The sequence below is a fragment of the Podarcis vaucheri genome (assembly GCF_965113315.1).
Source record: "Podarcis vaucheri genome assembly, chromosome: 17".
Lineage (NCBI taxonomy): Eukaryota > Metazoa > Chordata > Lepidosauria > Squamata > Lacertidae > Podarcis > Podarcis vaucheri.
Window position 1 is genome coordinate 13,672,116 of NC_138755.1, and position 26,701 is coordinate 13,698,816.

A 26,701-nucleotide genomic window follows, 5' to 3' on the forward strand; every position below is an offset into this window, starting at 1 on the left:
AATCATGAGAAGTCCCTGACACAATACATTCACAGCTCATTAGTACTTTTGTTAAGTCTGTTTGCTCATGCAAATGCAGTCCAAACTCTCAAGGAGACTGTTTGTCAAGTGGATTGGAAGCAGACAGAGATCACATAGCAACTGTGAGACTGGAGAAGGGGAATTTACTTCACAGTCTCTTTCTCCCAAGAAATGCAGAAGACAGCTCAGGATTCACAGAACAGGAAAAGGGGCAATCTGTATGGCTATTTAACTGGGCTGATTGCAGGGGGACCTATAGTCAGTTTTATCATATTGCACATGGAGCCAAGTATGGCTAATGTTTAGAGAAAGTTTTCCAAAGAGTTGAAAAACCAGGTTCCTTGAACACAACTCTGCCAGGAGGAGGAAGTGATAAATACTGAAAGAAAGACCAACAGGCCATTGCCTAGAATCCATAGTGCTGAGCTGCTAGTGTACATCTGGGGTCCATGTTCACAGATCCCATTTATTCTCATAAAGAGAACTTGGGACTTCAGGTTGCAAGTCCAGATCCATTCACCAGACAGGAAGCCTCAGTGATCAGAAGGATATGATCTGAGTAGGGATGGATAGGATTGCACTGTCAATCATATTACCTGAAGTGGTAATGAGAAGCATGAGGTGTAAAGGAAGCCTGTCATCTTTAGATTTACTGCTGGTGAGGTAAACAACTGGGAAACACTGGCCTGCAAGGGCTCCAATTGGAGAACAGCCTTTACCAAAGGTGTCATGGGCTTTGAAGACACTCTAATTAAGGATGCATGGGAGAAACAGGCTAAGAGGAAGGCACACTTGGCAAATCCACACCGTGATCAACTCCCACCCAGCAATGAATGTCCCCACTGTGGAAGGACATGTGGATCCCGAATTGGCCTCCACAGTTACTTATGAACTCATTGTTAAAACCGTGTTTATGGAAGACAACCTTACTTGGCTACGAGTGATCGCCAAAGAAGAAGAAGAAATATATGTATGTCACAATTCCATGGCACCATGAAATAAGAAAGAAGCATTTTAGGTGCAGAATTGAAATCGCGGGGAACACCTGCTTTATTCTTTCCCAGCAAGCTTCTAGCTCTTATGATCGCTGCCTTATGCTTTGTAACTGTTGTAAGCAGACCTCAAAATTCCTATCACATAACTTATCTGGTGAATTTATGGAAGCTAGAAAGGTAACTTTTCCCTGGGAAAACCCCAACTTTCCCACTAAATCGAAGCACAAGTCAGTCGGGTTTTCCACTGGTTGATGTTTATGCCGATATAGCACTAAAGAGCAGGTTTTCCTGGGGAAAGAGGTGGGACAAACAGAAAACCACTTGGATCTGTGTGACGAGTGGAATTGTGGATGAGCTCTGAGCAAGATTTCCCATGGTCGGGGCAGAACCTCAGCACTCTCTTTAGTCCCTAGCCTCTCCCTACAATGATCAAAATCAGGCTAAATAATAGCTTTTAGAAATGCAGACTAATTAATTCAACATAGTAGAAGTTATGCAAATCTGTTCAATTTGCATTATTATATTGTATGTTGCAACAGTCAGCTGTTCCGAGCATTGAGTCTGGATCACCCGGGTGCCAAATGTTAATTTTTTAATCCACAATCTTTGTTTCTAGAAAAAGGGTTCTTCAAGTCTGTATTTTGTAAATTTATGTTGTGAACTGCCCTGAAGTCCACGGGTATAGGGCAGTATACAAAATTAATTAATTACAAATTTTATATGTGGTGGAGAGTGTCACATACATCAAAATCCATAGACACAACAGGTTCATGTCCAGTGTCATCTCAAGTCTTTAGCAAGTGGGCAGCAGAAGCTTCATTCAACATTTCCCACTTAATAGCCCTGACTGACTGGAGTAAATTGGATGATTCATGGAGCCTTCCCCTCCAGAGGTCAAAACCAACAGCTCTGAGTTCTTAAGGCCAGATGTCTGCTCACTGACCTCTGGTAGCTTCAGCCCATTTGCTGGTGTACGAAAGCTCCTTTGAGAGAATACCGTCTTGAAGACCAAGGACAAAGAATGACTAGGGGGTACTTTAGAGTGGGACTGTGCTAGCAGGGCAAATGGATGGAGGCTTACCTTCGCTTTGTGTTGCTTATTTGTTGTGTGAGTTCATCTTCCTGCTGTCTGAATCCAATACCCTTCACAAGCCCAACTGTGTGTGTGTGTGTGTAGGTAAAGAGACCCCTGACCATTAGGTCCAGCTGTGGTTGACTCGGGTTGCGGCGCTCATCTTGCTTTATTGGCCGAGGGAGCCGGCATTCAGCTTCTGGGTCATGTGACCAGCATGACTAAGCCGCTTCTGGCGAACCAGAGCAGCGCATGGAAACGCTGTTTACCTTCCCGCCGGAGTGGTACCTATTTATCTACTTGCACTTTGATGTGCTTTCAAACTGCTAGGTTGGCAAGAGCAGGGACTGAGCAATGGGAGCTCACCCCATCGCGGGAATTCGAACCACCGACCTTCTGATCGGCAAGTCCTAGGCTCTGTGGTCTAACCCACAGCGCCACCCACATCTCTCATATATATATTAAAAAGAAACCCTAATGATAAACATTGCCATTTCCAGATCATGTCATGACATCAGTTTTATGTAAGGGCTCCATCTGAGAAACAATGTTGTTTCCATATCACTGAAAAAAGAGAGGGAAAGATGATAGCGAAGTATTATTATTTTATTTCAGCTAAGTGGAAGACACAAAGTCAGGAACACACAGTGAAAGAGAATTCTTGGCCTCAACTTTCTGCTTTGCCCAGCTTTGAGGCCTGCCTAATTAGACCCTAATTGACAATTATTGTAGCTATTACAACTGCTATTATAAAAAAGGACACCTATATGAGAATCCCTTTAGAGTAGTGGTGAGAGTGCTGGACTGAGACCTTGAAGACCACGGTTCAAATCCCCCGCTTGGCTATGAAGTTCACTGGGTCAAATGCATTACTTAAATATTTGATATGATCATTCAAAGTGTTGCTTCTGCGCTGTGAAGCCTTACGTGTCTCAGGATTGCACTTTCTCAAAGGCTGCCTCTCCCCATATGAATCAGCCTGGGCCCTGAGCACGGGGGTTGCTTCCCTGTTTGCTGCCCCGGGTGGTTGGACTTGACTTTATTATTACATTATTGGATGAGAATTTCAGGTATTTTGTATTGTACGCTGTTTTAAAGTTCTTGATTTTAACTCCTACTGCTTTTCCAGGTTGCATCAAGAGAATTATAGTGTCCCAATCAAGGGAAGTCATAGTCCCACTCTGTTCTGCCCTTGTCAGGCCACACCTGGAATACTGTGTCCAGTTCTGGGCACCACAACTTAAGAAGGATGTTGACAATCTGGAAGGTGTGCAGAGGAGGGCGACCAAGAAGATCAAGGGTCTGGAAACCAAGCCTGATGAGGAACGGTTGAAGGAGCTGGGTCTGTTTAGCCTGGAAAAGAGGAAACTGAGAGAGGATATATGATATCCATCTTCAAATATCTCAAGAGTTGTCACATGGAAACTTGTTTTCTCCTGCTCTGGAGGGCAAGACATGAACCAATGGCTTCAAGTTACAAGAAAGGAGATTCCAACTAAACATACAGAATAACTTTCTGACAGTAAGAGCTGTTTGACAGTGGAACAATATTCTACAAGAGGTGGCGGACTCTCCTTCCTTGGAGATTTTGAAGCAGACGTTGGATGGCCCTCTGTCATGGATGCTTTTGTTGAGTTTCCTGCGTTGCAGAGGGTTGGACTAGAAAATCCTTGGGGGTCCCTTCCAACTCTACAATTCTATGAGTCTACGATTCCATATTATTTCTTGTTAAGTTGTTTTTAGACCTTTTTTTGAATAAAGTTACTAAGTAATGTAATAAATCAAATTCTCATCGTCTTTCTAATGGAGATTCTTCAAAACTCTGAACTGTATATCCTCATTTCAGAAAGTACATGTTGAAGCTAATTCAGGCATCAGACAAAAAGCTTTGTTGCTTCCACATTCTTTAGCACATATCCTCTTGAATCTACCTGAAAAACAAACATTTATCTGTAACGGAAGGCACCGAATGGAATGTTTTGCCTTTCACCTTCAAAAATACTGTCCTTGACAGACCGAACTTTTGCTTTTCCTTTCTTTTAATCCCCTGCCTTCAGAAGGAGAAACCTTTAATTATTGGAACTGGCTTTGGAGAGGACAGAATGTGTGCTTGACAGCAGGAGATCTGCCAATACAACATGTTTTTGCTTGGTGCTGAAGATGGTGGCGGATGAGGCAGCTTATATTCTTGTTCGTGCAAAAGTGTTGTGTGTTATGGAATGCAGTTGATGCCCCAAAGGTCAGAGCTTCCTTGGAAGCCAGATGATATCTGTAGTTTACCTTGCCAAATATAATTACTTTATTGTCAACAGCAACAATAACTGTTTTCTTATTTTTGTTGTCTAGCAGCTCTTGGGGCTACTCGGTCAGAATACTAGAAAGATTTGACACAGTGCCATCACTTTCAAAGAGGCCATAAAAGAATATTGGTACCTTTTGCTACTTTCAAAATTACTTATTTATTTAGACATCTAAATGCAAAACGGCCTGCTCAGTTGAAGCAGCTCTTTAAATGCTCTTCTTATTTCTGGCTTGAGGCAACGTTACTTATTTCCTCACATGCTTTTCCTCCACCACTTTTGCCCCTGCGTCTAAGTCTGAACATTACCAATCAACCGATAGCAATGTAAAGTATAGCAGGAGCAATTCGCTTTTTATAAAATTGCAACTGTGGATGGGGAGAGGGGCTTTAGCAGAGGCCTCCAGGCTGCACGACGGAACGGTGATAGAAGTATTTCTAGTAAGAAGGTCTGCCAGCCGCGCTCTTGGCAGCCTCAAGTACTTTGGGGGATAACTGCCTTTTAGAAACCGGGTGACCTCGTTTTATTTCTGGCCTCCTCTGATGAATAGGGATGATAGATGACTTGTTAGTGCTAAAATGATGTTGAGGAAAACGTCCTAAAGGCGCAAGGGCCAGAATATAAGAGCAACACAGTCTTCTATAGTACATCAACTGCTAATAATGGCCTTTCCTTTCTGGATGTTTTCTCTGTCTTTTCACGCTGATTTTTTAACCCACTTCTTTTGGATGCACAGAATTATCTGCTTCAATTCATTTGGCTGAGAAAGGTTTGTCAGGCATAGTGCGCCTGTTTGGATTATTGTAAGCCAAGTTATACCTGGGTCTTCCTTTGCTCATTACTTCATGCGAATCGCAAGTAAACCAGAAGGCTTCTCATTAGCCATAGTTTCCCATTTCATTAAACCAAGAAATGATAATTAGCAGGTTTGGAGGAAGCCATGATATTGAAGCAGCTTCAAACTGCGGTTTAAGATCCCTCCTTATTCTAGAAATGGGAAACTATGGCTAACTAGAGACTTAACACAGGGAGCAAAGGAGCGACACATACGGACACATCTCAGCTTAGAAAGCCAAGTCATGATCATCCAAACAGGACCAAGAAGAGCAGCATGTTTTTTCACTATCTACTCACCCCGACTCTTGTCAAATATCACTAGCAAACCCCTTTTCCCTCCCCAGAGCTACAATTCCAAGGGTGATTTAATGATCAATCCCTTTTCTCTGGGAATTGTAGTTCTGGGAGAGGGTTATGGGTCTTCTAACAACTCTCAGCACCCTCAACAAACTACAGCCCCCAGAATCCTTTGCAGGAAACCATGACATTTTAAAGCGGCATCGTAGTGCTTTCAATGTATGGTGTGAACGTGGTCCGAGAGCCCTTGTTCCCTGGGCACATGCTGCTAGGCCAAATTGCAGACTGCAGCCTAATGGAGTTAGCACAAATGGGGCAACCCCAAAGCATCTACCAGTTCACAACCCTGCACTTGACAAGTTGCAATCTCCCCATTATCTGTTTAGTCATCAAATTTTTTATCCCCCCCCGTAAATAAAGATACAATTAAAAAAATAAAAGAAAAAACATATTTATTATTTAAAATGTCTGAAAACAATGAAACATAATAAAACATTTAACCAGCCAGGTGTCTGAACAGACCCACTGGAAAAAAAACCTTTTCAGTAGGCATCTAAACGAACTGAATGATGGTGTCTGCCTAATATCATGAGGCAGGTAGTTCCATCGCTTACCTGACTAGCACACTCCCAGTTTTGTGCCAATCAGCAACTGAGAAAGCTCCTGTCAGGTTCAAGTTTGAATGTTTTTCATTGTAAAGGTGAAAGTTAGGTCAGAATGGGAATGAATCATGGAATGGAAGCTGATTCATTCCTGCGGCCCAGGAAACAAGTTTCATCATTACAAATTGCTTTCCTTCACAGCATTTTCCCATTGTTGACCCTGCTGCTTCTACCAAGCGAGGGCAGAACTGTAGAACATGTGGGGAAAAGACACAGTCGCTGCCGAACTTTTGACGTGTTCCAATTAGGTTGCAAATTTATCAGTCATTTTCGATTAGCTGCCACTGAGTATCTTTTCTGGAACCCTTTGAAGTCCCGAAACCTAATTCAGAATGCAAAGCCACATCGCTGCTCTTCATTTCAAGCCGAAATGCGTTTCTTTTTCCACTGGTATTTTCCAAGCATGAACAAAGCCTCAAATTGAAGTGGAAGAAGCAGCGCTGCGGTTTAATGCACAGATGTCCAAAACGAAATGTCTTCACTTGTTTTAAACTAACCATTTGCCATTTTCTGAATTCCATAATTGATAGTTTTGCATAAGCGGTGGTTTGTGCAGAAAATCGGTGGGAGAGTAAGGGCTTGGTGGAAATTTGTGGAGCACATTTCCATTCCTTTTCATTTTATCTCCAAATCTCGCAGCATCTCTTCTTGTCTTCCTCTCTTCACTTTTGTTTGCTTACCTTTTCAGGTGTTTCTCAGCAACTGCACAGACCTCTCATTTTCCTGATACTCACTGCCATGAGCTTGCTGTTATACCTCCCCTTTGAAGGGGCTTTGTGTAATGTCTTCCTGCATCTTCCTGGGCATAGTTCAGTTGTTGTGGCACATGCAATTCTCTATGGGGGGGTTGGTTTTTGCTGCCCAACTCTCCAAGGGACTGAGTCCTCTAAGTCTATGATCAGTCTTTTTTCCTCCCCCCTGCCCTCCAATTTTAAAGGTGCGGCTTATATTTGGGTGTGGTTTATTTTGGGGCCAATACGATATTTCAGACGCTATACTTATATACAACTATTACACACTGAAAATCCACAGTACAGTGGTGCCCCACAAGATGAATGCCTTGCAAGACGGAAAACCCGCTAGACGAAAGGGTTTTCCGTTTTGGAGGTGCTTCGCAAAACGAATTTCCTATGGGCTTGCTTCGCAAGATGAAAATGTCTTGCGAGTTCCTGTGGGGGTTTTTTCCCCTCCCCCCCCTTTTCCCAAGCCGCTAAGCCGCTTATCAGCTGATCCTAAGCTGCTAAGCCGCTTAATAGCTGATCCGCTAAGCCGCTTAACAGCTGATCCGCTAAGCCGCTAAGCCGCTTATCAGCTGATCCCCTAAGCCGCTAAACCGCTTATCAGCTGATCTGCTAAGCCCGCTAAGCCGCTAATGGGCTTGCTTCGCAAGACGAAAAAACCGCAAGACGAAGAGACTCGCGGAATGGATTCTTTTCGTCTTGCGAGGCACCACTGTACCCAGAACCAGAGCAGAGGAATAACGGTAAAGGTAAAGGGACCCCTGACCATTAGGTCAAGCTGTGACCGACTCTGGGGTTGCAGTGCTCATCTCGCTTTACTGGCTGAGGGAGCCGGTGTACAGCTTCTGGGTCATGTGGCCAGCATGACTAAGCCGCTTCTGGCGAACCAGAGCAGCGCATGGAAATGCCATTTACCTTCCCTCCAGAGTGGTACCTATTTATCTACTTGGACTTTGACGTCCTAGGTTGGCAGGAGCAGGGACCGAGCAATGGGTGCTCACCCCGTCGCGGGGATTCGAACCGCTGACCTTCTGATCGGCAAGTTCTAGGCTCTGTGGTTTAACCCACAGCACCACCCGCGTCCTAGAACATAGGAATAGGATTACACAAAGAGTTGCTTCCTTGGTCACACACCACTAGCTGTTGCTGATGCCTAGTAGCTTTGTGTGAGGGATGAGTCCCTGGTGAGATCTAGACTTTCAGGGATCAGCAAACGTTTTCAGCAGGGGGCCGGTCCACTGTCCCACAGAACTTGTGAAGGGCCGGACTATATTTTGAAAAAATAATAATGAACGAATTCCTATCCCCCCAAAAAACCCAGAGATGCATTTTAAATAAAAGGACACATTATACTCATGTAAAAACACGCTGATTCCCGGACCGTCTGCGGGCTGGATTTAGAAGGCGATTGGGCCAGATCTGGCCTCCCGGCATTAGGTTGCCTACCCATGATCTAGAGCAGGGGACTGCAGCCTTTAAGACAAAAAGAGCCACTTGGACCCGTTTCTGAAGAAAAAAAAACTGGGAGCCGCAAAACCTGTCAATAAAAAAATAACTTTTTTGTCACTTTTTATTATTTCTTTGTTTGACCCCTCAGAATTACTCCTCCTCATAGAAATAAACGTTAAATTAACAAGTTACCTTTTTTTGTGTGTGTGTTCTTCACTCCCCTTCAAAACAGTGACCAGCGTACATGCCCCCTTTCAATGTAGCGGGTGGGTGGGCGGGCGGGAAGGTGACGTCGGGACGGTGCGTGACTAATGCATGCACCACCCCCATGCGACATCACAGCCAGTACAGCGCCCGCCACAGTGGGGAGTGTCGGGGCGCACAATGCACCTCCTCCCCTCGCTAGTATCCGCCCCGGAGCCACGGCAAAGGTGTAAAAGAGCCACATGCGGCTCCGGAGCCACGGGTTGCAGACCCCTCATCTAGAGGAACAAGAAGGAGCCCGGGGGGGTCCAGAACAGATAGCCAGAGCAGGGAGAATGACCGTCAGGGAGTGGAACAAAGGACAAGATCCCAAAGGCAAGAGTGTGCAGAGAGAGTTCCTTCAGGACCCTGGACAGGTCCTGGAGACAGAGTGCAGTGAACCCACATCTTGCCCTGCTTTTACCAGATTACAGCTTTGCCAGGAAGGGAGGGGGGATAAATAAATAAATGGAGAGTGGAAGAACCCACCCAGACTTCACTGCTCTCCCCCCAGAAGGTTTCCTCACTTACTGGGTTTTGGGAAAGTGGTGTAGGGGCTCTGGCAGCATCTCAGAACGCTTGTGACACCTTCACAAGACGGCAGCCAGTCCTTATCAGTCCTTATCCACCTTCTCCAACCAGCTGGCCTCCAGATGATTTGGCCTACAATTCCCACAACCCCTTGTGATTGCTGGGCATGATGGGAGTTGTAGTCTAAACCAAGCTGGGCAAGACTGCCTTCCACAACTCTTCTCCTTTGGCGGAGAATGGAGAGGCTGGCAGGAACAGCCCTCTGGCCAGAACCTGACTGCATATCCTTGAGGGCAGGAACCCTGATTCCTCCGTGGGGTCTGGCTTGTGGTCAGGAAGCCCCTGGAGGTCCCGACCTAGAGGCCTCAAGGTTTTTTTTGTTTTGTTTTTGTGTGTGTGTGTTTCGGGTTAGCGCCTCCGGCAATGGCGGATTTCCTCTGACCGGGAGGAATCCGCTTCGTGAAACTAGAGTCTGGACCGCCACGGTGAGGCGGAGACCCACTAAAAACCACAGGCGGGAGAAGCCTGTGGACATGGGATTCGGCCGGCATCTTTTGCGCCTCCCCTACTCATGGGGAAACCCGGTTTTGGGGATCCGGAGCGATGTGGGGTGAGCGCCGCGGTGCTTCGAATCGACTGCTCTTTTCACGGAGTGAAGCCGCATTGCTATTGCCGGAGAGCGCCGACTTTTTCCTGTGGACAATTGGACTTTAAACAACTACCCGTGAGTAGAATGGAAAATTGGATTATGAAACATCTTAATTTGGCACCGAAGCGGGAAGGTCTAAACAGGAAGTCTGCCTTCCGCTTTTGTTAATAGATTGAAGCAAAGACATTGCAAGCTAAAGTCTGGAAAGTCGTTTGTAAAGGACTAAATTTCCATCAGTTAAAACTACCAAACCCCCTTGGAAGCAGGAGAAGAGGGGGGAAATCTTAGACTGTTAAAACCTGCAGGAGAGAGAGTAAAGAAAGATAAATTTCCACCGTCTTGAACCTGGGAACAGGGTGTCAGAGGCAGACGCTTTGGGGAAGTTCATTGATTGTGAATAAAACGTTTTTTGACAGATAGTTAAAAAAGAGAAAATATTAATTCCAATGTTTCCTTTTGCACTTAAAAGGAACAAAATATCTGAAAAACGAAAGGAATTTTGTGGCTGGATCTGCTTTTAAAAAGACGGATACAAACAGAAACTGTTTCCTCTAGAGGGAGCTTGTGAAACTGTTGCTGGAGTCGATCTGGGGAATTCTACAGCTGTGGAGATTAAAGATTGTGAGAACCAGACATTTGACCTTGAATAAGAATGTGCCCAGAAGTTGTTTTAGTGTTTGCTTTTTGCAAGACAAGTGCTTTACTGGAACAGCTACATGAGAAGATGGATTTGATGACTGTTGCAGTTAGCAATTTTGGACAAACAGTGAATACCTATATAGAAACCACGCAGGAACCAATCCAGGAATTTGCTTTGACAGGGCAAGTTGTGCAGGAGACAAAGGAGGAGGTTGTTGCTGAACCTCAAAGTAATAGAAATGGAGCAAGTTGTGCAGAAGACAAAGGAGGAGGTTGTGGCTGAACCTCAAGTAACAGAAATGGAGAGATTCGCGGCATTGCAGGAACATAAGTTGTTGTCTCTGACGACTGAACCTGGAGAAAGGCAGATTTGGAGAGATGGAGTACTGTTTGGTTTGGAGATGGGAAGCTGGATAGATCCGCCTATGCAGGGATGTTTTGACTTTTGGGATCTGGTTTTGGGCCAGGGGGAGTTTGGATTGTGGGGGCCCTTAACCTCGGAGGGACTTTGAAATATGCCTTCAAATATCTTTTGGATTTCAGTGCTGACTATGGAGAATGGGCTGACCTGTCGAGAAGGGATAAAGATACTGTCAAGTTGGAGTCTCCCCGAGATCTACCCCTCAGTGAGAAAGGAAGGAAATTAAGAATAAGATCAGCAGAAGACAAAGTAAAGTGCAGGTATAAATATGAAGAAGACCTGCAGAAGGGACATGGAAAAGACTTAAGAGCCTCGGATAGAAGGTCACCAGGTTGATGGACTAGATGGAAGGGATAGAAAGGACTGACAAAACCCGAGACCAGGAAGAAGAGACGATGGATGAAGATTAGAAGAAAGTTTAAAAATTCATTTAGAGAATTTTTGTAAAATTGATGAGTGTTAGAAAAAATGTTGGAATGAAACTATTTGGCTTTAGTAGAAATGCTTTAAGGAATTACGTATAAATAAGTTTTAAGTTTTAAGCTTTAGGGCTTTTTATGATAAGATAAGGTTAAAATAAATTAAGGTAATTTAATGACAGAATATAGTGAAAGATGGAAAGGATTTGCTGAGATAATTAATAACTAGAATACAAAAAAGGGAGGCGTGAGGAGGTCGATGAAACAAGTTAATGAAAGATAAAGATTTGGGAATATTGGATTTGGTTTATAAATTTTTTGTCTGCTTTTGTTTTTGTTTTTGATGTATTGTGTGTTTTGTTTTTTCCCTTTTTTCTTTTTATTGACTTGTATTGTTGAATTATTTTTCTTATTCTGTTTTTTATTTTTTTGTATTGTAACTCTTTATTGTCTCTCATTTTTTCGCTTTTTTGTAATTGTTAAACTTTTAATAAATATTTTTTAAAAGGTTTTGTATTCTGTACTGAGAATATCATTGCAGAAAATGCAAGTACAAATTAAGGAAGGTGGATTTGGAATTCCAAATCTGGAATTATACCATTGACAAGTGTCAAACATTGGAGACCTGTTGTTCATTGTAATCTCCTGAGTTGGGCAACCTCAGTGTGTGTATATATATATGTATCTGTATAGGGACGCGGGTGGCGCTGTGGGTTAAACCACAGAGCCTAGGACTTGCTGATCAGAAGGTCGGCGGTTCAAATCCCCGCGACGGGGTGAGCTCCCGTTGCTTGGTCCCTGCTCCTGCCAACCTAGCAGTTCGAAAGCACGCCAAAGTGCAAGTAGATAAATAGGTACTGCTCCAGCGGGGAAGGTAAACGGCGTTTCCATGCATTGCTCTGGTTCACCAGAAGTGGCTTAGTCATGCTGGCCACATGACCCAGAAGCGGTACGCCGGCTCCCTCAGCCAATAAAGCGAGATGAGTGTCACAATCCCAGAGTCAGCCACGACTGGACCAAATGGTCAGAGGTCCCTTTACCTTTTTATATGTATATGTATATGTATGTGTGTGTGTGTGTATCACCTGTGTTCTCATTCCACTGTATTCCTCTGAATACCAGTGTTCGGTATTCCTCTTAATACCAGTTCCTAGGAATTGTAAGTGGGATGAATGCTGCTGTACTCATGCTCTGCTACAGAGCTTCCCATAGACATCTGGCTTGTCATTGTGAGAACAGGATCCCGGACTAGATAGCTCATTGCCCTGACCCAGGAGAGCTCTCCTTATGTCCTTATGTCCCCAGCATCCTTCTCTCCTCAACTTCTCTACTCCCCACCTATTCTTGTATCTGCAGGAGAGAAAAGTCCCTTGGCTTAAGATTGTGGGGAGATCTGCTGCTGCTGGCAAGCAATGCTTTAGCCCCCTGCCCCCTGGTCATTAAAACAGACTCTCACTCCTTGTCTCAGGCCACAAGTCCATCTACTCCGGCATCCCCTTGTCACAGAGGGCAGCCAGAGACCAAGGGGGCACAGGACCTATACAGAGGCTTGGGGCAGCTCAGATTTAAACATATGGATGTGCTGCAGTCGTGCTTTGCTGGGTCCTGAATAACACCACAGATAATTGCCAAGGGAAATGGCAAGTATTCTGTGCTATCTTATATATATATTAAATTATAAAATGTTCCTCAAGCTTTTTCCGCATTTCTTACAAGGGAGAGAGACAAAATGCCAGGGAAATTTAATTCCCCCAGTATGGCACAATCCTGAGACCATGTATTTTTCAGGCATTGTGTGGGTTGTCAAATGAGATGGTGAATTCAAGCTCTCTTAATGTACAAGAAGAAAGAGAGACACATTCCAAAAATTCAGCGCTAGCAGGGTACAACATAATTCTCTGTGCTTCCCTGTCATCCATTACAGCAGCCGACAAAGCGACCATTTTAAGCATTCAGCAGGGAACAAGCGTTTTGGTATGGCTGACAACAACATGGCAGGGGCCCATCGTTACACAAATATTTTCATCAGGCACAAAGGCCGCTCTTTTCTCTTTCGCACTGTTTGCTTTGTGTCGGATGGGAAGTGTGAGAGGCTTATGACGGCCGACTTATGCCAGTCTTCCTCTGTCCAGCTGGCAGGATCAACAGAGAGCTTCCCACTCTCAGTGCCACCGCTTGCTGTTGCCCAAAAGAGCTTGTCCCTTTTTGTCAGCATAATTAAAAACAAAAGAACTTGAGTCGCTCACTGGGGCTGCTGAGGGACCTCAGCACTGCACTTGACACTGCTAGATAGCACCTTGCTGTTTTCTGAGAAGTGATGCTCTTAATCGCTTATTATCCCATGGGAAGTTTGCATGTACAGTGGTACCTCGCGTTAAGTACTTAATTCGTTCCGAAGGTCCGTTCTTAACCTGAAACTGTTCCTAACCTGAAGCACCACTTTAGCTAATGGGGCCTCCCGCTGCCACTGTGTGGCCAGAGCACGATTTCTGTTCTCATCCTGAAGCGAAGTTCTTAATCCGAGGTACTATTTCTGGGTTAGCGGAGTCTGTAACCTGAAGCGTTTGTAACCTGAAGCGTCTGTAACCCGAGGTACCACTGTAACGCCCAGGGGCTTCTTGGAGAAAAGGGCGGAGAGACAATGTTCATTCAAATTCAGCACACTATGCATTCGTATTGGTATCTTCATCAGGGAAGAAAGCTTTGGGAGAAGCCATAGCTCTGAACTGTGCTTTGGTTGGGATGTAGGCCAGGCCAGGAGGCAAATTAACTAAGAACCCGATAATTTGGAATCTCCTCCAAACCCATGCCAGAGTTTTGCAATGTTTTTGCAGTGAAAACCCCCACATTTTGCAGCGCCCCACAATCTGAGTAATAGATACATGGGACATGGGGTTTGTAGAGGGCCCTACCATTAGGCAGAGGAGGTGGATGGATCCACCTCAGATGGTGGATCTGGGAGACATGGATGGGGCAGGAGAAACCTGTAGCTCTCCATAAGTTGTTGGACTCCAACTCCCATCAGCCCCAGCCCAACAGCACATCACAATTCCCCACCCCTGATTGATGGCAATGTGTGACATACAGAGTGAAACTGAACGTGAACCCTCCTTTTCTGACTGATGCTGGCACTAATTTGCCCCTTTGGAAAGACTAATGTATACGTAGCTCTGGAGTCTATCACACTTTGAGATTGACAGATGTAAGGGATTTCTTCAAAGCAGAATCCTTGTCTCTGCCAGACATGAAACTGTGGTTGTCCTTCCACGCCTGGAGTGGTACTCAAAATCAACATCTCTTGTTGCCTAGAGCCTGTTCTTTCCCTCCTCAATATGCAACTTCCCACCACAAGAGAGTATGCTTGCCCAGTGCAAAGAAGAGCCAAGAATGACTCTGGGGATGTCTGCCTATGATTTCCCTGGATGTGGCTTCCTAACTGGGAGGCAGCAGTTTGTATTCTAGTTCTTAAAATAATTGCAAACAATATAAAAGCCAGGCACAGCTTTCCAACTGGTCACTACATAAATACCAAGCACTGCTTATTTTCTGCACTGCACAGATTTAAAGCCCAGTCACATCAATGGTAGAGCTGTGAGATGAATGCAACCAAAGCCTGAACCCCCAGAGAAACTGTGCCTATTTGGAGGGATCGGGGCCTTATTTGTGTTGGGCTCAGACAGCTCCAGATGACTACAGGTTGGGTTGAAGGCTCAAAGCCACCCGATGCTTTCAGAGAGTGGGCATCCGGCAGGAAGGAGAGGCAGGCATGAATGTGGAGAAGGCTGAGAATCACAGAAGGGAACCTACCTTTGCAAGAAAAGGGGGTGACTTTGCTCCCAGGCCTCCCCTTGTCCAGGAGTCAGCAACCTTTTTCAGCCGTGGGCCGGTCCACTGTCCCTCAGACGTTGTGGGGGCTGGACTATATTTTGAAGGGGGGGAAATGAACGAATTCCTATGCCCCACAAATAACTCAGAAATGCATTTTAAAGAAAAGCACACATTCTACTCATGTAAAAACACACAATTCCTGTTCGCAGATTTAGAAGGCAATTGGGCCAGATCCAGCCCCCGGGCCTTATGTTTGCCTACCCATGGCCTTGTCAGTCCAAACACTTCTTTCGGAGATCTCAAACATTGCAGCTCCTTTGTTCAGAGAGGGGAGGGAAGCTGCCCCACTTTGTCTCAATTAATTCAGTTGCCTGATTCCTGGGCCTTGATCTAGCTGGGCTGTCAGCCTTTCTGCTTGAGGTGTCGCAGATCTCCTATCACTGCTCAGGGGAGACTTGTTGTGTTTCGGCACCTGGTGAGTGTTGGGAAGGAAGGGAACCTGGGATGCTCTGACTGCTCTCAATTAGATGTGTCTGCCAGGAAATTGGCTCTCATGGGACCTTTTCTTTCTTCTTTTTCCTGGGGGGTCTTCATCTGCCTGACTGGGCACCCCGTCCGGAAGCGGGTTTGTAGTTTCAAATGAATCTGACCCACAATGTTGGTGGGCAAGTGTGGATAACACACACAAACACACACCATTTCCAGGATCATCTGCATCTGTTTTCATCTGTTTTCAAATGGACACATTCTGGGGTAACTCAGAATCAAACTGCAAATGTGCTTTCATTTTCATAATGAAACCAGATGAGCTCTTGGTGGGTGGGTGGGTTGGGGGGAGAGCAGAAAATTAATTGTTAAATTGGTGTTAGATTTGAATTGGTTTGTTGCGAATTTGTTTAAGATTTGGAAAATTAATAAAAATTAATTGGAAACAAAGAAGAGCTCTTTCAGGGCAAAAGGAAATGCAACAGATCTAGATGGTGTGCAGAAAAAAACAAGTACTGGGTGTCCATTGATTCTAGCATAAAATGTCATGTGTACACAGTCTTAGGCTGCAATTCTAGTCACACTTACCGGAGAGTAGCTCTCAAATCCAAGTCAAGCCATCTCAGTTCAAGATAGATAATTTATTACAGTGGGAGACCAGTTTATAAAACACACTTGGGGGTACAGTCACAGAAGAAAAACAGACAATTAAAATAACGTACAACAATAAATTTAAAAACAATGTACAACAATAAACTATCGCAGGGAGTTGACCCAGAGTCACCCATGGAACTGAGTTTGGGGATTTTCATAACGAACTAGTTTGAGTTGGGAGATGGTCTGTGCCTACAGATCTGTACACAGAATCTGGCAACCATCCAGGTCGTCTTCTGATCGTTACCTAACAGGAAAAGGTTGAAGTTTTGCTTTTGCGGGAGGTTGGCAAGCCTCACCAGTAGGGGATCAATGGTCTTACTACGTGCCTCTTCATAAAAGGGACATCTAAAGAACAAGTGTTCTGGGCTTCCTATCTCTCCCAATGAACAGACGCAAAGTCTCTGAGCGTATGGGACTTTTTAAAAGGCTCCTTCCAGGTCCGGCGAGGGCAGAGCCGAGCTTCTTGCGAGTGTAAAGGACCTTCTTGCATTTTTAGATAAGAGAAAGAAGAGATATGCTTCCGGTGCGGCTATATACCATATTTTTTGCTGTATAAGATTCACTTTTTCCTCCTAAAAAGTAAGGGGAAATGTGTGTGCGTCTTATGGAGGGAATGCAGGCTGCGCAGCTATCCCAGAAGCCAGAACAACAAGAGGGATTGCTGATTTCACTGCGCAGCGATCCCTCTTGCTGTTCTGGCTTCTGAGATTCAGAATATTTTCCTCTTCCAAAAACTAGGTGCGTCTTGTGGTCTGGTGCGTCTTATAGAGCAGAAAATATGGTATCTCTCGATTTCTACAATTTTATAGTCGGGGCACCTTGCACAGTCCTGCTGTCTCTCGGTGTCTATGATTCTTTGCCTGACTGTAGCTTTTGCCTGGCCCATAGTCAAGCCATTTCTCTGGTTTGCAGATCAAGCTGTTGACTTGATCAGTTCTCTGCCTTGAACTAATGCTGTATTTCAAAGAAGACCCGATGAAACGCTGAGTTCTTTGTCTTTCTCGGAGATCTACCTTTACAGCGATTCATATATATTTCATTGTTTATAAATTGCCCCCTCACGTCATCTATGAATAATTGACAAAAAGGAAAGCACAGACATAAAAGGTGACTGTCAGGAAGAGTATTAGGTTTCAATAGATATCCCCCCCCTCTTTTTAATGTTCTGCTTCCCGTTTTATGATGTTGCTGCTGATTTGAAAGCAACCCTTTCGAGCAGCTGCAAAATCAAAAGCAAACGGTAGCTAAACAAACATTTTGTAAATAATTTGTTGATCTTTCAGAGGCAGTGAAGTGGGCACTTTCCTAATATTCCAAAGAGTGACGTGGCGCACTGACTATTTCTATGTTCATTTGGGAGGTGGGGGGAACAGAATTCAGGAAATCATATGGAGAAACCCACTGTCACGAACTCTTCAGTCCTCCTGTATGCAAAATTCAGATAAGGCTTTTCTTTGGACAACTCAGCTTTAAGAACATTAATTACAGCCTGGTTCTGTTTCTTTCCTAGGCAGCAACGATCTTGCGATAGAGGACTGGGTTCACATCCCATCAGGCACACAGTGTGGTCTGCTGTGACATGCAACATGCTCCGCCCAGAGGCCGGTCGATGCAAAGTCCTGTGTTGTGCCATCTTCCTGCTCCCTCCCTTTTAAAGGGGAAGAAACACACAACTTGGCTAACTGCCTGACTGAATAGCTGTGTGTGGCGATCACACAGGGTCCCCGGACGTTTAACGGTCTATTGATCCCTGTGCCACCACTGTGCTCGCTTACGTGCTGCCACCAACCCGTTACTCCCTGGTAAAACACTGAGTCCAGACAGTTGTTAAAAGTGAACCAAAAAAACAAGTTGATTTTACAAACATTAACATGTTTATGGTTTCTCAGATAATATTCCTGTCAGTATCTTAACTTTAGTTCCTTTACCAGCCTATACCTTCCTAATACCTTCTGACTGATTATCTCAACTGTTTGACTGACTCCTCTTAACAGATTCTCTCCCTTTCTCACACCCGACTAGCCCAACCCACAGACTTATCTTCTCTGTCTCTTCTAACTCCAGACTGTCTTCTCAACCACTCTAACTCTCTCCAAAAAAACCCTCTGTGCTTAAACCTTATACACAGTTAACTCTGCATTTGGGTTCCCATTGGTTAGTCATTTTACAATTAGTTAACCCTTTCCTGATCCTGAAGCTGAGACTCCAATACTTTGGCCACTTCATGAGAAGAGAAGACTCCCTGGAAAAGACCCTGATGTTGGGAAAGATGGAGGGCACAAGGAGGAGCAGAGGACGAGATGGTTGGACAGTGTTCTTGAAGCTACCAGCATGAGTTTGACCAAACTGTGGGAGGCAGTGCAAGACAGGAGTGCCTGACGTGCTCTGGTCCATGGGGTCACGAAAAGTCAGACACGACTAAATGACTAAACAACAACAACCCTTTCCTTATGAACCCAGTATGATGCCACATAACTAGCAGGGCAAATGCCACACCATGTCACTCATGAGCTGTGACATTCTTCGAATGGTGGAGGGAACAGGGCCATGCCTGCTCTCCCATCACACAAAGATGCTCTCAGGCCTGGTGAGTGCCTGGACAGAGCCTGAGTCAAAGACGAAAATGAAATTGGGTGATCAGTGGAGGAATAGACTGATTCCTTCTGCACGGCCACAGAAGTGCGTAATCTACCCAAGTGGGTGCAGAAAGTCAAGGGTGATTTCTTGCTCATATTTGAGAGTATGTAAGAAGGAGGAATGTAAGAAGGCAAAAAGAGAGAGGGATAGAGGCTTCTAAAGAAAGGATGAGATGTTTAAAGTGAAGAAGGAGCCAATATTATTTTTATTTAGTAGATTTGTTAGTTGCTTGATCATGCCCCAGGTGACCCAAAGTGACTTAGAACTGATCAATTGGATGCAGAAAGAGATGAGAGATGTTGGAAGCGTTTCAAGGTGAGGAGGGAGGGAAACCAGCCTGAGTGACAAAATGAAAACAAAAATGAGAGGTTGGAGATGAGAAAAAACGTAAGTCAGTGAAGAGAACATTGAAACTGTTCAGGCATTAAATAAGGGAGAGAATTGATGGCGTATTGATGGAGAGAAAAGACCAGATTTGAGAAATATCGCACAAATGGTAATCTGTAGATGATACGAAGAAAGCTGTCTATTTTTAAACTGTTTCTTGCAACCTTACTGGAATAAGGTTGACTTTGTTTCCACCTTATTTCAAATTCCAATGTAATGATTTTGAACCTGCTTCCAAAGTCATTTGAGTCACAAGAAACGCTCCCAAGTGGCTTCCGGGAAGTTTGGGGCAGCGGTTTGTGCTGCCTCATCATGTTCCGCCTTCCAAGACAGATTGCAAAACATATGCACACATCTCTCATGACAAGAGATGCGCTTTCGCATTCTCATCCTATTCCCTAAGGTGATGGGAAAGGCTGCGCTCGGCAGAGACAGAGATAATTTAACTCACTAACAATGCATCAGATTCAGTGCCGTTCTGTGCTGTGTAAGTGTCGAAGAAGCATTTGTACAACTGTGCAATTTTCTTTATTAAAAAAAACCCTACGCAGAATGTGATTTGCAGTCTTTCCAAGTGCCTTCCACCAGTATTATGGTGGAGGAGCTCGTTGGCAGGGCCGATTGCTGAAACTGCAGGTTTATAGCAAAAAGCTCATAGCATTCTTAAAAAGGGAGCGCTATAATCTTAACACTTCCAGGCAAGGTTTTCCCATCACAGGGCAAGTGGATGCAATAACACAATGAACACGGGCTTCATTTTGATGTGGCAGCATCAACATGACAGGGTTGTGCGTTTCATGTGGTGCCACTGTGTTTTGCAAGCTGGGGAAAAAGAGAAAGGGCTAGCTTGATTTCCTGTATAAAGGTATCATTTTCCTGACTGAGAAAACCCCAAATCCCCATATATATATTTTTAGTAGAAAACAATAATGGAAAATAAAAAGGAAATATGGAAATATAACATACAAAATAAGGAAAAGAGTCCTACTGTATTGCTGTATTGCTTTCAGAGAATGGCAGACACAATGTGGATGAAATGGTGTATTTAGTAAAACAATGTTTATTGATTGAAAGGTGAATGGATGTGTAAAGGTAAAGGTAAAGGGACCACTGACCATTAGGTCCAGTCGTGGCCAACTCTGGGGTTGCAGTGCTCATCTCGCTTTATTGGCCAAGGGAGCCGGCGTACCACTTCCGGGTCATGTGGCCAGCACGACTAAGCCGCTTCTGGCAAACCAGAGCAATGCATGGAAATGCCGTTTACCTTCCCGCCAGAGTAGTACCTATTTATCTACTTGCACTTGATGTGCTTTTGAACTGCTAGGTGGGCAGGAGCAGGGACCGAGCAATGGGAGCTCACCCAGTCGCAGGGATTTGAAATTCCAACCTTCTGATCGGCAAGTCCTAGGCTCTGTGGTTTAACCCACAGTGCCACCCGCGTCCCTAGTTAGTTAGTTAGCAGTTAGTTAGATGACTGCTAACTAACGGAGGGCAGCGTAAGAATATTAAACCATTTGAATGGCGATACTCATCAACTTTGGGGAACCTTAGTCCCCTCCAATATTTCACTGGAGGGGCCAAAGAGGAGTTGCAGTCACCTGCTGCAGATGGCCAGAGCCCTTGATTTTCTACTCATTGGCATGAAAGCAAAAAAAGTAAACCAAGCCAGGTCATTATTTTTTCCTGGACAACCCTATTATTAAAAGCCCCCTCCATACATAATTTGTTTCTCTGCCAGGCTTGAACGAATCCGTCTTAAATTAATGCATAACGATTACATGCTGACTAGTTGGCTGTACTAGAGAGTGCTTTGAGGGATCAGGAGATCCCAGCAATGCTAAAACGACGCTCACAGAAAGATGTGGCGCTAAAGCAAGTAATATTTATTAGTCATTTATGACTTGTGCCAAGCACTCTCCAGATAAACCTAATGAGATGTGCATTAATTGAGAAGTCCTTTCCAATTGGGACTTTTTGTGCTCAGGGCCTAAAGTGGCTGGAAAGAAATCTAAGGGGCAAAAGAACTATTAGAAGCCTCTGGCGAAAATTACTTGTTTTACGCCAAAGCTCAGGTATGTTCATCATTTATTGTTTGGCTCATAGTTGCTCTCTTCTATATGTGGAGAACGAATGTGAGATTTATTCAGCCCTGAGCATGGCAGTGCTTTTTCCACGGTGAAACGGCATACCAGTTCAACAAAAGGGTAATCTGATCTCAGCGACAAGCGCTCTGGATGCTCTAAAAGGCTCCACTCTACCAAAAGAGGTCAATGTGCTTCCAGAATCCTTCTCTGGCATCAAATGCCTCCAATGAAAAGGATCTATCGCTTGCCATTTAAGAAATATTACACAAACAACCCAGAATGGGGACGGCAACCTTTGTCACTGTTTCTTTCTTCTTCATACTGGCCCCGACGTGGTGGAACGCTCTGTCCCAAGAGACTAGGGCCCTGCAGGACTTGACATCTTTCCGCAGGGCCTGCAAGACAGAGCTGTTCCACCAGGCCTTTGGTTTGGACTCAGTCTGACCCTTATGTTTCCCTCCCCTTATGGTCTTGATTTTTTGGCTGCTTTTAAAATGAGGCTGCATTTTAAATTACATTTTAACCTGTATTTTAATTTTCTTTTTTTTCCCCCCCTATTATGTTTTTACTGTGATTTTATTGGTGTTAGCCACCCTGAGCCCAGCTCTGGCTGGGGAGGGTGGGGTATAAATAAAATTTATTATTATTATTTATTTATTTATATTATTATTATTAAAATTCAACTTACCAACTTACTCATATCCTACTTCCACCCAGCGCTATGCTGCTCTTGTTACAATCTACTTGAGGACTGTGGTCATTCTGTCTTAACTACCTTTTGATGCACATTATGGGAAACAAAGTGTTTCTCAAACGCAGCCAGAGAAGGGGGCAGTCAGTACTTTGGGAGGGGGGAAAGCATTTAGAAAGAGGAGAGGAGAGAGTTGGGATTCTTGGGGTTCAGCTAGATAGGAGCATAGCTCCTGAGCTGTCTAAGATCCATTCTGAGGAACTGGAGTGCCAACTTGGCCACAAGACAGTGGGTGCCTGGGGCCATGGGTGCCATGCGGAGCGCATGGCCCTGGCACTGAAATTTGTGGGTGCCTGGTCCCTTCATAGGGAATTTTGTGGGTGCTCAGGCACCCAGGGCCCAGGGGAATTGGCACCTGTGCTGAGGAAAATGTCTGTAGCCCAAGAAGGAAGGGGAAGCAAGTTGGTTGTACAAGCGCTCCAAACCAATTATAATTGCTTGACTTGAATTTGCCAGCATGTGACTGAATTCCACAGGCAAATAGCAACAGTCTGGAAGTGCCCTTGGACATTTAGCAGGTGAAACTTTTTCTGGCATGGAGATCAGTGAGATGAGGCTGCTTTCACAGGAGCAGTTAAGAAGGCAGCAACCCTCTGAATCATTAAAAATAAAGTATAAAAGCGCTTTAAAATTATCATCAAATTTCTAGGGCCTTGCAAGTTCACATCCTTGTGAATACTTTATGCAGAGCTCACATGTAAATTTCCCTTGCTTTTCCTTCCTCACCAAGGCTTGCTCAATATTAATGCTGCACACCTTAAAGACTGGCACATGAAGTATGCAAATAATGGGGCATTATTATTATTATTTTCTAAAAATATAGACACTTTAGAAGGGTTACTTAAAAAAAAAGATCCAGTTTTCATAGTGGTCTGGGTGCTTCTCAAGCATGCAAGATTTTTGCAGTGTCCACACAACAAACTCCGTGATGAGGTCAGCACAGTGCAAGTGCGCCTGGAGAAATGCCCGATTGGCTCTACCAGTGTGTTTTCACCATGTCCCCTTCACTGCTGCCTCGTCACTTACACCTATAGAATTTGCACCAGTATTGTGCAGTGTGAGTAATTTTGGTATAATATACTAAGGAGGATCTAGGAGGAAATCTCTATTTTCAAAAAGCAGGGGTGTGTGGGGCTGGGTATGTGAGTGGGGGAGGGAGGGAGGGAGGGAGGGAGGGAGGGAGAGAGAGAGAGAGAGAGAGAGAGAGAGAGAGAGAGAGAGAGAGAGAGAGAAATCATTCATTCATTCCCCACCCATCTGGCTGGGTTTCCCCAGCCACTCTGGGCGGCTCCCAAAAGATTAAAAACAGAATAAAACATCAAACATAAAAAACTTCCATAAACAGGGCTACCTTCGGATGTCTTCTAAAAGTCAGATAGTTTTTTATTTCCTTGACATCTGATGGGAGGGCATTCCACAGGGTGGGCACCACTACCAAGAAGGCCCTCTGCCTGGTTCCCTGTAAGCTTGCTTCTCGCAGGGAGGAAACCACAAGAAGACCCTCAGAGCTGGACCTCAGAGATGGAATATCACCATTCCTTTCCTACAATATTTTCCTAACTATGTTTTGCATGATTTTCACCTTACAAGCTTTCAGCTATAAGTGCAATATTTTACTTTATGCCAGTAAAATGTGTTTTGTACATGATCTTACTTTTGGCTATTTGAGCCATTTAAAAAATATTTGCAGTTGGAAACAAAACGGCATGAATATTGTGTGGTGGGACTTTTTAGAAGCACGTTTGAGAATGTGGTTTTCTTAGATGAAGAAGGAAACCAACCAGCCTTGGTTAAAGTTATCTGGAACAAAAAAAAGGGGGGGGGGAGAGAGAGATATCTTCCTAGGAATCTACAGTGCATAGGCTTCCTTAATGATCTGTGTCCTGTGTTGTTCCCTGCAAAGGAATTCCTTCTCCATCGTGAGTCTACAGGCATTGGCTGAATTCTTCTTCTTTTGTCCATTTTCAGCCAAGGGACAGGAGCCCTGATTTGAAAGAAACTGACAAGCTGATATAAAATACCGGAGACGATCTTTTCCTATCCTGCCACAGTTAATTTGAGAAGAGTGACTTCTGACCCAAGAGAGAGGGAGAGATTCAAACTTAGGATCTGGGTGTCCTGATGACAGAAGCAGCTGGGAGAATCATCACAAATGAGCCTTCTGACTACATATTGTCACAGCCTGCCATCATCCCAAAATAACATCTGGATTTAAGGAAACCGCCTGGGACTTGGCAGGAAGATAATTGCAGAGGGCATCTTCCTTTTGCAAGACCTTCCTTCAATCACACACAGAGGCAACAAGAGACCCTGGTCTTTTGTGCTGGGTCTCTTGTGAATCTTTTTCAATGATTCAACTATATTTTAAAATAAGAAACCTCTGCTTACAGTGTGGCTGGGCACGCTTCAAGACATGGTGTTGACGAGATGCAAACAGTCTCAATTTGCCCAGAGATGTCTCAATTTGCCCAGAGACACATTCAAAAGAGGGTGCAGAAGAAGGCATGTGGATGAGAAAGAGGGAGAGGGAAACCACGTTAGATGTTGAGCAGCATTTATTTTAGTTTATTTGCATGCACATCTGCCGCAGCTCTTGCCGGTGGATTGCAGCAAATGGGGCAGAGGGCCTGATCCATGTCTAGTGCCCTGGGTCCAGATAAATTGTGTTAGTCCCTCATAGCTCAGAATAAGCCCTGAGGCCAAAAACCAGTCTGCTTTCCCCCTCTGAAAGTTGGCCACAATTTGTATCTCTTTGCATAGAAATTAACGTAGGAAAATAATTGTGCAAATTTGTGCCATGGGCCTATGCCCTGGGCTGTTAGAGTAACTAGCAGTGCCCCTGCACGTACACATTGCTAAATACAACCCACGGAAAAAGAATCGCTGAGCACCATTTGCAGCTACAGGCCATGTAATAACACACCTTAATTCTAGTTGTCCTGGTTTTCTGCAACATCTTCTAAGGTTCAGGCTTTGCCCTGTGACCTGCATTAGCCTCTCAGGTAGTTTCTTAAATCAATGCCTCTCCAATTACCTCCTTGAACTTAAGGAGGCTGTCAGGAGTTGTCACAGGAGTTCCATAGTAAGCCAGCAGATGTATGTTTTGCTAAGGTTTTTGTCTCTAAGGTAACTGCTTTGTTTGTTTCTGGATGAGCACAAGAACTGATAGTGTGGGAACGTGCTGCCTGGTCACAGCCCAATTCTTCACAGATAATCTTATTATTGCTCTGGTGCTTGAACTCAAACACTCCTGACAGGAATTAATGCACTGCTAGTATATCGGCAGTGCTATAATTGCTGTCTAAAAGGCTTTGTGTATCTGAGGTTTAAGGAGTTGACAGATTCCTAGGCACAGGAGCCTCGTGGAAGGGGGGGGATAGAGTCCAAGGCGTACCAATCAGAAAGAGGGAATCCTACAGCAGCTGCAAGCCTGCAGTATGAGAATGTTATGGCTTTGGAGTTATATTCAACTAGCTTTTATTCAGAGTAGACCCACTGAAATTAATGGATCTAGATTAGCCATGGGCATTCATTTCAGTGGATAAAACAACCTATACAACTTATAGCTACCTATACAACCTATAGCACTGTCACACGTCAGCATTTTTCAGGATAGAATCCCACCTGTAGGGCCACTTTAGGAGTAAGAAAGGCAATTTCCCCTCCCTCCTCCTGGCGTCCAGGCACAAGCCATAAAAATATGCCCCATTTCAGCTTCAGTATAATCCCTGAGCCCAAGAAACTTGCCTTATCATGCACCTTGTATAAAGGGTGTGTACCATTGATTGATTGATTGATTGATTGATTGATTGAAAAGATCAGCAGAACACAAGAGAGCAACCCTAATGCAACAAAGAGCATGGGGTCAGGAGACAGAGGCTTGAAAGACCTCCGTCTGCTCCCAACCTTTGTTGCAGCAAGTGGCTCACTCAGAGCTCTCCATGGTCCTGAAACATCTTACCAGCTGCTCTGCTTTCTCTGTGGGATCCATCATCAAACTAGAACATGACATTACCTGTTAAAGGTAAAGTGACCCCTGACCATTAGGTCCAGTCGTGGCCGACTCTGGGGTTGCAGCGCTCATCTCGCTTTATTGGCCGAGGGAGCCGGCGTACAGCTTCCGGGTCATGTGGCCAGCGTGACTAAGCCGCTTCTGGCGAACCAGAGCAGCGCACGGAAACGCCGTTTACCTTCCCGCCAGAGCGGTACTTATTTATCTACTTGCACTTTGACGTGCTTTTGAACTGCTAGGTGGGCAGGAGCTGGGACCGAGCAATGGGAACTCACCCCGTCGCGGGGATTCGAACCACCGACCTTCGGATCGGCAAGTCCTAGGCTCTGTGGTTTAACCCATAGCGCCACCCGCGTCCCTGTTATTATTATTATTTCAGGCATACAATGACCACCGTAGATTATAACAGTTTATTCTTTTCAGTGTTCTAGAGCAGACATTCTCTATATACAGGCAGGTACAGGCCTTTTCAGTTTAGCTAGGCCATAGACGCATAAGAAAATGGAGTCATCAAAATGCAATTTTATGAAAATATATTCTCCAACACATGAGCATAGAGTGACTTTCTCACTCACTAAAACCAA

General features: G+C 44.6%; 1 long non-coding RNA gene across 1 annotated transcript in view; it reads left to right on the forward strand.

The window, feature by feature from the left end:
- Positions 1-26,380, forward strand: part of LOC309522132 — a 128,716-nt gene extending 102,336 nt beyond the window's left edge. The window contains exon 5 of the long non-coding RNA XR_014214890.1: positions 26,130-26,380. This is a non-coding gene — a long non-coding RNA (uncharacterized lncRNA). The remainder of the gene's footprint in view (positions 1-26,129) is intronic.
- The last annotated feature ends 321 nt before the right edge of the window (positions 26,381-26,701 follow it).